Source organism: Ctenopharyngodon idella, chromosome 6, assembly GCF_019924925.1.
Source record: "Ctenopharyngodon idella isolate HZGC_01 chromosome 6, HZGC01, whole genome shotgun sequence".
Classification (NCBI taxonomy): Eukaryota; Metazoa; Chordata; class Actinopteri; order Cypriniformes; family Xenocyprididae; genus Ctenopharyngodon; species Ctenopharyngodon idella.
In genome coordinates, this window is record NC_067225.1 from 20,256,365 (window position 1) to 20,265,412 (window position 9,048).

General features: G+C 37.0%; 1 long non-coding RNA gene across 2 annotated transcripts in view; it reads left to right on the forward strand.

Annotated features, from left to right (window-relative positions):
* LOC127513997 (uncharacterized) overlaps positions 1-8,552 on the forward strand; it is a 51,822-nt gene extending 43,270 nt beyond the window's left edge. The window contains exons 5-6 of one of the 2 annotated variants that reach the window (XR_007930542.1): positions 5,152-5,308; positions 7,075-8,506. This is a non-coding gene — a long non-coding RNA (uncharacterized LOC127513997). Of the gene's footprint in view, positions 1-5,151; positions 5,309-7,074 lie in introns of both variants that reach the window. The other variant, XR_007930543.1, reaches the window with a different exon arrangement.
* Positions 8,553-9,048: the final 496 nt, after the last annotated feature.

Genomic DNA, 9,048 nt, shown 5'->3' on the forward strand with positions numbered 1-9,048 from the left:
CCTCTGTTCCTTGTGATGTCTTTGTGTTCGTCCTCATTGCTTCCAGAGTTTCCCTCTCCACGCTGGAGGAAAGTTTGAAGAGAGACATTGAGTAAATGTTTATTGGAGTTTATTGTTGCCATTTGATTTAGAATTACACTTTACAGTAGTTTATCTGTACATTTAGGTTGACCTTGTTGCCTTGGAAGCCAACTCATACTAAGCACATTAATCAATCCAAACTTGTCCTCAAACAAAGAATGTTTATCCATAGTCGAACTTAGTTAACTTGGCTAATCTAGATAATGCTTAGTAAAACAACAAAAAAAAAGGGCTCTTAACCAAAAGGCAGGACTTTATAATGCCTTCCAGCCACCATATCGAATGTGATGTTTTCTTCATTAAATTTCATTAATAAACCTCCTCATGCGGTCTGTTTTAAGCTCTTTAGTAAAACACAACGAACAAAATGTTTAATAAACCCTAAAACTTTGCAGAATAATGATGACCTATACATGACTCTTTTAAATAGGCATCACAACTTTGTCTTTTGGCTTTGAAGCCCAAGAACAGTAGTTTTACTTAAGTTTTCAACAGAATTTTAATGGATGTGGTCCAAATGTCTGATCTGAAGGTCTATAAATAGATTGCAGATTAAAATGACTCAACAGAAAGCTTGAATCAGACGATTTTGTCACAGCATATATTAGCACTTATCGGCACTGACCCCGAAAGATGAGATTCATTACTAATAGGCTTCTTTAATGCGAATATATATATTATATATGTAGGTCTCATATATATCTCCCCTGACATTAATGACTAAATGTTACTTTTCATTCATGCCATTATTATGATCAAAATTACTTCTCGAGGCCTTTTCCTCTTTTTAAAATTCATTTCTGTCTTCTTTCCTTCAACGAATATTGTGGTTAAAGACTGAAAAAGATTGAAAAAAGAAAAACGGTTTCACTGTTCATTTGCAGTTCAACACACTGAACTTTGTGACAGTTGTTAGAATAATGTAAAAAGATGAAAACTTTCCATTGCTTCATAAATGAAATATGTACATTTCCTCCCTCAAACAATTCTATTCCGTGGCTGTGAAAGCACATATTTTAGATTAATAATCATATTCACAGCTATAATGTGTGCAGCACAGTATTAGTGGAGACTAGTGTGTGAAAAACGCTCAGGCCATTCCTCAGGTCATCAGTATGCAGAGAACACTACACTGTAATTAAACACAATCCCCCATGCTACATTCACCCTGCAATATTTCATCCAATTTTGTCCATCTGATGGGTCCACCCCTCATGGAGTCATTTTAAGACAGCTGTGTTGGTAGATATGCAGCATATAAAAAGGAGTGCAGTGTAATGCTAATGCTAACAGCTAATTAAAGAGATTATAGAAGATAGTCTGAGACATAGCACGACACTTGAAGCTGAAGCTATCCATATCATAGCACTGCCAATGGGTTTGAGAGTGTAAAGACATGCACAAGGCGCTGACGCAACAATTTTATAGTGACTTAACAGGCTGGCAACTTCAGCGGCCACCCCATCATTCTTACTCCCAGATGAGTCCTAATAGAGCAGTGGAGACTACAAAGTCATTATACTGGGAGCAGATATATTTTTCAATCCATTTTAGTTACTGGTACCTCAATCCATTTTCTCACAGAGGTAGATGTAGCAATGAGGGGTGTCTTGGCATTACCTTTCTGTATTCGAGAGAAAACCTCACTTCACTGGAATAATTAGTCAACATGATGAGTTGTAAATTGTGTTTAAGTAAACTCTTTGTGTTTAAATAATACATTGGATTCCTTATGTAATACATCAATTAATTTAGTTATGTCTAACAGCTGTCAGGTTTATGTTTGTATTCAGGGACTTTTAGTTTGATTTTCCTTGTTTCCTGTGTTTTTGTTCCTGTTTCTTTTGTTCCCTATGTTTCCTGCAGTCATTTGGTTACCAATTATGTTCACCTGCCCTTCCTTGCAATCTCCTTTGTATTCAGGCCCTCGATTTATTTCTGTTCTTGGTCCAGTATTGTCTTTGCTTTAGTGTGAAGCTGTTGCATTGTTTTTCTTATGTGGACTGTTTTCTTATTGGATTACCTTCTTGTTTTTATTAATGAATTTACTATGGCTGGTATTATATCCACATACTAAAACAACACTATTACTGACCATTGTGTGTTTAGGACACCTGTTTAAAAGCATTAATTTTGCAATTTGTTTTGGTGCCTTAGGGGTGCAGAAATGACGCCCTTCACCTTTAAAATTGACCTGTTGATCAATTAGGAATTGGGAATCTGTGCTAAATGATATAATTATTCACCGCTTCAACACTAGGTGTTATTATGCACTTTAAAAGTTCAATTTCATTTGGACTAGAGTAATAATTCATAACTCTAAAACCCAACGAGTTAAAGGGTTAGTTCACCCAAAAATGAAAATAACGTAATTTATTACTCACCCTCATGTCGTTCTACACCCATAAGACCTTCATTCATCTTCGGAACACAAATTAAGATATTGTTGATGAAATCCGATGGCTCAGTGAGGCCTCTATTGAGAGCAAAGCCATTTAAACTCTCAAGGTCCATAAAGGTACTAAAAACATATTTGAAACAGTTCATGTGAGTTCAGTTGTCACTTAATATTATAAAGCGACAAGAATACTTTTTGTGCGCCAAAAAAACAAAACAACTTTTCAACAATATCTATATGGGCCGATTTCAAAACACTGCTTCAGGAAGCTTCTGAGCTTTATGAATCTTTTGTTTCAAATTAGTGACTCGGATCTCCTATCAAATGGCTAAACTGCTGAAATCACGTGACTTTGGCACTCCGATTCACTGATTCGATTCGTAAAGCTCTGAAACAGTGTTTTGAAATCGGCCCATATAGATATTATTGAAAAGTCTTTATTTTGTTTTTTTGGCGCACAAAAAGTATTCTTTATCACTTTGTAATATTAAGATAGAACCACTGAACTCACATGAACTGTTTCAAATATGTTTTTAGTACCTTTATGGACCTTAAGAGTTTGGATGGCTTTGCTCTCAATAGAGGCCTCATTGAGCCATCGGATTTCATCAACAATATCATATTTGTGTTTGGAAGATGAACGAAGGTCTTACGGCTGTAGAACGACATGAGGGTGAGTAATAAATGACATTATTTTCATTTTTGGATGAACTAACCCTTTAATGTAACTCAAACCATTTGAGGAAACCGATTGCCTTAAACCATTTAAGTTTAAAAACTAATATTTGTGAGTTCTGTGAACTTATTCCATTTGAGTCCACATAATATTAAATTAAACTATAATTCCACTTCAATACTTTGTGTAGGTGAAACTTAATTAAATTGCATTAAACCATTGAAATCAGAATCTTTAAATGAACTCAAATATTTTACTGTTAACTGCTAGTTAGCAATAGCACAAGCACCTGCATGAACTAACGTGATCAGCAAAGAGATCACTGTGCTGAAATATGCACAGCCACTGCTTTTTAAATAAAGACATTGCTTGGCTTTGTCTAGCTTGTTTGCAAGTTAATCAGATCACATTTGGCATCACCATTGTGTACATGCTATGAAAGACAAAGGAGGTGCTTGTATCTTTTAATTAATCCTTCAAATATTAGATTACGCATCGTGTCATGCAAACTTGGTCTGAGCTGTAGAGACTGTAGCTCAGCTACACAAAAACCTGCTGTAGCTCGATTATAACTGTGCATGTAAATGTATGTGATGATAGTCATTTGTCCTCTTGAGGATCTTTGGTGTCTCTGGACTCACAGATTGAGGAGCCTGCAAGGAGTGTAAATACTTTGACATTTCCAAGAGCTGATACAAGCTCCCAGGAAAAACACTTGCATGCCTTTTCCCTCCATTCTTGACTTCAGTGGGACGTGTATAGATTCACAGGAGGAGGCATGAGCCGCTAGTCCACAGTGTTTGACGTTTCTTCGGAATGCTAACAGTGTGCAACCTGACTCTATCTATCCCTCATGTTACCCAAACAGCACAGGCGTACCCTAGACCTCATCACGTCTGATTCCTCACCCCACCTGAAACCGCATCCATTAGGTGTGAATGTCTTCTCAGTCATGTTAAGATAGTTGTGTTATTGTTAGAAATGCTGCATGTTTTTCTTCTCCTTGTCTCCCTACAGCTGTGCCTATAACTCAGTGTCCATGTCCAGTTAGGTTTTATTTTAAGGAGCTTTTTAATGCGAGGTGTGAGGAGTTGTTGGGTTTGAGAACTGCATGTTCTTTGGGCAGAGGTCATCTGACATTCTAACCACTTTGAGATGTGCTGGGCTTGTATATGGCCTGGTTAAACCAGGTATTAACAGGCACCCAACACATCCAACATGTTTGTGATCCAGTCACTCAAACCACATGTAGTCGAAATACTGCTTTGCATTTGTAGTGTAATCTAATAAGACCTAATGCTTTTTTGTGCATTGAAGGACCTCCTGCCAATCAACCACTGAACTAAATATACAGACTTCACAGAATATTCTCAGTATTTAGTGGCACAGAATATTAATACCACCATGTGTCTTGGTTGAGAACTTGTGATCAAATCGCAAAAGGCAGATGTTAATACCATGTATAAACGGGATCTATGACATACATCCAAAAATAATACTGAGATCCCTAATGAAGACACATTTGATCATGTTGTTACAAGAACATGGACATAAATTGGACTTACCTGAATATATTTTCGGGAGCAAGGACACTCACTGAGCTGTTACTAGAGTCTGATGTGCACTGGTTGCCTGTAGTTAGGCTACCTACATTGGTTTCAAGGGACTGCATCTGCACTCTCCTACAATTACTTTTAAGCCACATGTTCTCATTTACATTTATTCATTTAGCAGATGCTTTTATCCAAAGCCATGTATAAAAATGCAAAAAATCTCTTTCCAGAACTTTTACTTAAATGGCTCCGCAGTGGTGGAACAATACTGATTGAATGGAACAATACTGATGGAACAATATATATTGAGTTGTTTGCCTGTTATGACTGATAATTGTTAAATGGCCAATATTATTATATTTTAAATGCTACAAGTGAGTTTAAGCTTCACAAGACTGATGATGTATATTATGAAAAACTGATGTCTATTTTGATATTTGCAGGGGTGCACATAAGTGGTACGCAGGTGCGCATGCGTGGTAAAAATAAACGATGCGCACCAGAAAACATGGAGGGAAGCGCTTTTGATTACGAACGTTTTTGAGGACCGGTTCACAGGGACACGTTTACTTACTGGAGTAGGATTTTTCTTCATCTCTGGTAAGATATTAATCATGATGATAAGTATGTTCTTTAATTATTAGGTGTGCAACGGATCGCAGTTAATCCGTGATCCTTACGGATAAGGTCCAACGGTTCAGCACGCATGTGATTCGCGGATTAACTGCTAAATTTAACCATCATAGAGTGAAAGTTTATCATTTGGACGTGTTTTGTCTCGCCAGTTAACACATTCAAACGATTTTAAAAGCTGAAGAAGAGGCGAAAATCGAGACTCGCGAGCTGTTATCTGTGTGCACAGCCTCACACCCCCGAAACGCCGCGCACGCAGAGAGAGAGAGAGACAGTCAGACACCGAATTAATTCCTCTTTTGCGTTTACTTAAGCTTGAACGGACACATACACACAAAATTATGTCAAAATACCTGTCTCGGCAAGTATTCTCGGTTATGTCATAAGTGAATAGTTGAGAAAGAAACCGGATGTGTGTCAGTTATTTGGTCGGTGCTTTCCTTCTTAAAGTGACAGCAGCCTAATATTCTTGCTGTTGTCTGTGTCATTAATGTTAGTAAAAAAAAAAAAAAAAATCATTATCATCATCTACCATGTTCGACAGAAAAGAAGATAGTGAGGAGAGCAGTCAGGAGGAAAGTGATGAGGGCAGCTTGAGTACCAAGCAACATCTCCAGGTGCTCCCTTGAGAACCAGACCAAAAAAGTTATATGCACCCCTGGATATTTGCTAAATATTACATGTAACAGTGTTATTAAAATGATTAGCATTTTTACAATCGTCACATTGGAATTCTATCGGACATTTTTATCAAAATTAAGAGCCTGTCCACACAGAGACACATTTAGCCGTAAAAATTTTGTATCATATCGGCATTTCGCCCAGATGGATACAGCGTTTTGGGAGCCTGAAACCGCTATTTTTTGAAACCGGGTCCAAGAGTGGATATATTTTGTGAAACGATAATGTCATCACCCCATGTCTCAACCCTAGTCAGACGCCGCTATGTCACATAACAGCAACAACAACAACAATAGCGGACTACATGCTTGTGTTCGTGCTGCAGAAGCTACTGAGCCTATTAGTTTTACTAAAGTAAAGCTTTATTACTAAGTTTTACTAAAGTTTGTATACAGCACGCAAGGTTTATGCACATGCTCCAAGTCTTATTCTCCATTTTTAGTGTCTCTCTGTGGCAGAATTACAGCGCCACATACTGGTCTGGCATACTACATCATTTTTAGTCGGTTTCAGTGGTTTCGTGTGTATGCAGATATTTCTTGAGACGACGCTGTGTTTACGGAATTTTTTTTTTAGAACGATGGAAAAAAAAGATCGGATAGGGAAAACTCTGGCTTCGTGTGGATTATTCACATATTCTTACTCTGTGACGACTTATTTACATTATGTGATGTTTTGTTTTATGTTGTGTACATTTTGGGACTTTTTATTTAGAAAACAAAAAGGTTCTATCTACAAAGTCAAATGGAGAATGCAGAACCTTATAATTCCAAGGTGGTGAATTTACTTTTGCTGTCATCTCACAATCATGTAATATTAATGTAAACAAAGGAATTGAGTATGCACAAAGAACATCATATATGCTACCGTTCAAAAGTTTGGGGGTGGAATATTTTATGTTTTCGAAAGAAGTATCTTATGCCCACCACTGATGCATCAAAAATACAGTAAAAACAGTAATATTGTGCAATATTATTACAATTTAAATGAACTGTTTTCTATTTTAATATATTTAAAAATGTAATTTATTCCTGTATTTTACATATATACAGCTCACCCTTGCCACCTTCACCAAGACTCAGAGAGGAAACCATAAGACTGGCTGCTCATAGGCATAACAAGAGCAGAGGTGATGCCTTCAAAGGTGAGAACTGCCCTTCTTCTCTCATCCCTGATGTTCTGGGGGCATCATCACCTTATTAGATTGGTGAGACCTGGAAAAGGGGGTTGGTGCCCCAGATTGAAGAGGATTAGGGGAGCTGGTGAAAATCGCAGCTCCATGTGGAGAGACCTGCTCTGAGGAACAGGCGGGGGCAGATGGGAGGTGATCACAGGAAATCACAGCACCTCTGACACTGTTTGTGGTCCTGGAGTGTTAGTTCTCACCCATCATTGCCTTTGGTGCCACGGCCCACACTGGGGGAAGTTGTTTTAGCACATTCATAAAAAGCGCCATTTAGCATTGTCACAACAACATTTAAAGCAGTGCTACTGAAAAGGCACACACGCACTACAAAGCCAGATGAGGGTCTTTGCGCAAGTGTACGTATTACTCTCAAGTAACTGTGAATGATCTCTCTGGGTACAAGTTATGGTGTTGATTACTTACATGACAGGAACAATGATTAAAACTGGGAGATGATAATGGTGTGGCATTCATGCATTGACAACTTTGACTCTATGTTCCTTTCCAAAGGTTGATGTATGGCATCATTAGGATAACCTCAGGCCCTTAAAGACACTAATCTTCTTCATCTTGTCCTTCACACTTTCTTGTTTTGACATTTAGAAATATGTGTGTGTGCACAGTACCTGTGGTGTGTGTATTGGCGATAGCGGTACTCATAGCACCGTGCAGTGTTTTAGCTGTTTATTTGCTCACATATTATGCATTTTAAAAGATATTCAAATAGGATTAAGATAAGATGCATTTATATAACCACATAGTGCTTGATCATTGCTCGACGCAATGATGCTATGGTGTTGTGGTTGGTTGCCCGGCTGTTGCTATGCAGTTGTTAGATGTTCAGAATGATTTAAGCGTATGTGGTTGCTAGTATGTTCAGAATGGTTACTAGGTGGGCTGCTAGGGTGTTCTAGGTTGTTGCTGGGTGATCAGGCCTAACCCAGAAGAGATCCTAACACTGCTGAAAAAAAAAAATGTTTAACTGGGGCCTATACCATGAAGCTGGTTTAGGTGGATAGCTAGGTATGTTTCAGTTTAGTTTGTGCCAACCCTGGGTTTTAGGCACCATGAAAGTGGTTTGGTTTTTTAGTAACTTACGCTCCACTGCTAACATTCTCTGAGACAGGTTATGTTCTGTTTAAGAGATCTCAAACTGAAATTGGACCAATTAGCTGTGAGCAAAGTGACACACCTCTGGCACAACAAAGTCACTCCCCCATTTTTTTTCTTACTCCAAATTAAAAGTCACTACATAGTAACAGATTTGTAAAGACAAAATCCTATGGCTTTTAGAGATGATTATTTATTATAATTATTTTATATGATTTATATTATATATTTATAACTATAATCCATTACACATGAGCAATTTTAGTTTAACATTTATTATTCAATTATTATTATTATTATTATCTGTATATATTAAATATAAAAACAGATAATAATATAAATATGGTTTAGAATCAATAGATAAAGCTTTAAAAATTACTACATGTGAGCTTACATGTTCAAATTTCTGTATACCTAGATATATCATCAACTATATAAACTAACTTCATAACTTTCACTTGCACTGATATAGCAAGATATTTTCTTTACTACTTTTCTTTTTTTGGCAGTGGCTATTTGCACTAAGTGAAAATTGCATATTTTCTTATCGATAGATGCTATTTACACTAAGTGAAAATAGCAATATATTCTATTTACACTAAGTGACAATAGCAGCATTTTCTTAGCGATATGCTATTTACACTAGGTGAAAATAGTGATAGATTCTATTTACACCATGTAAAAGTATCAGTTCTTTGCAATAAGAGTAAATAGTAATTAGATGCTATAT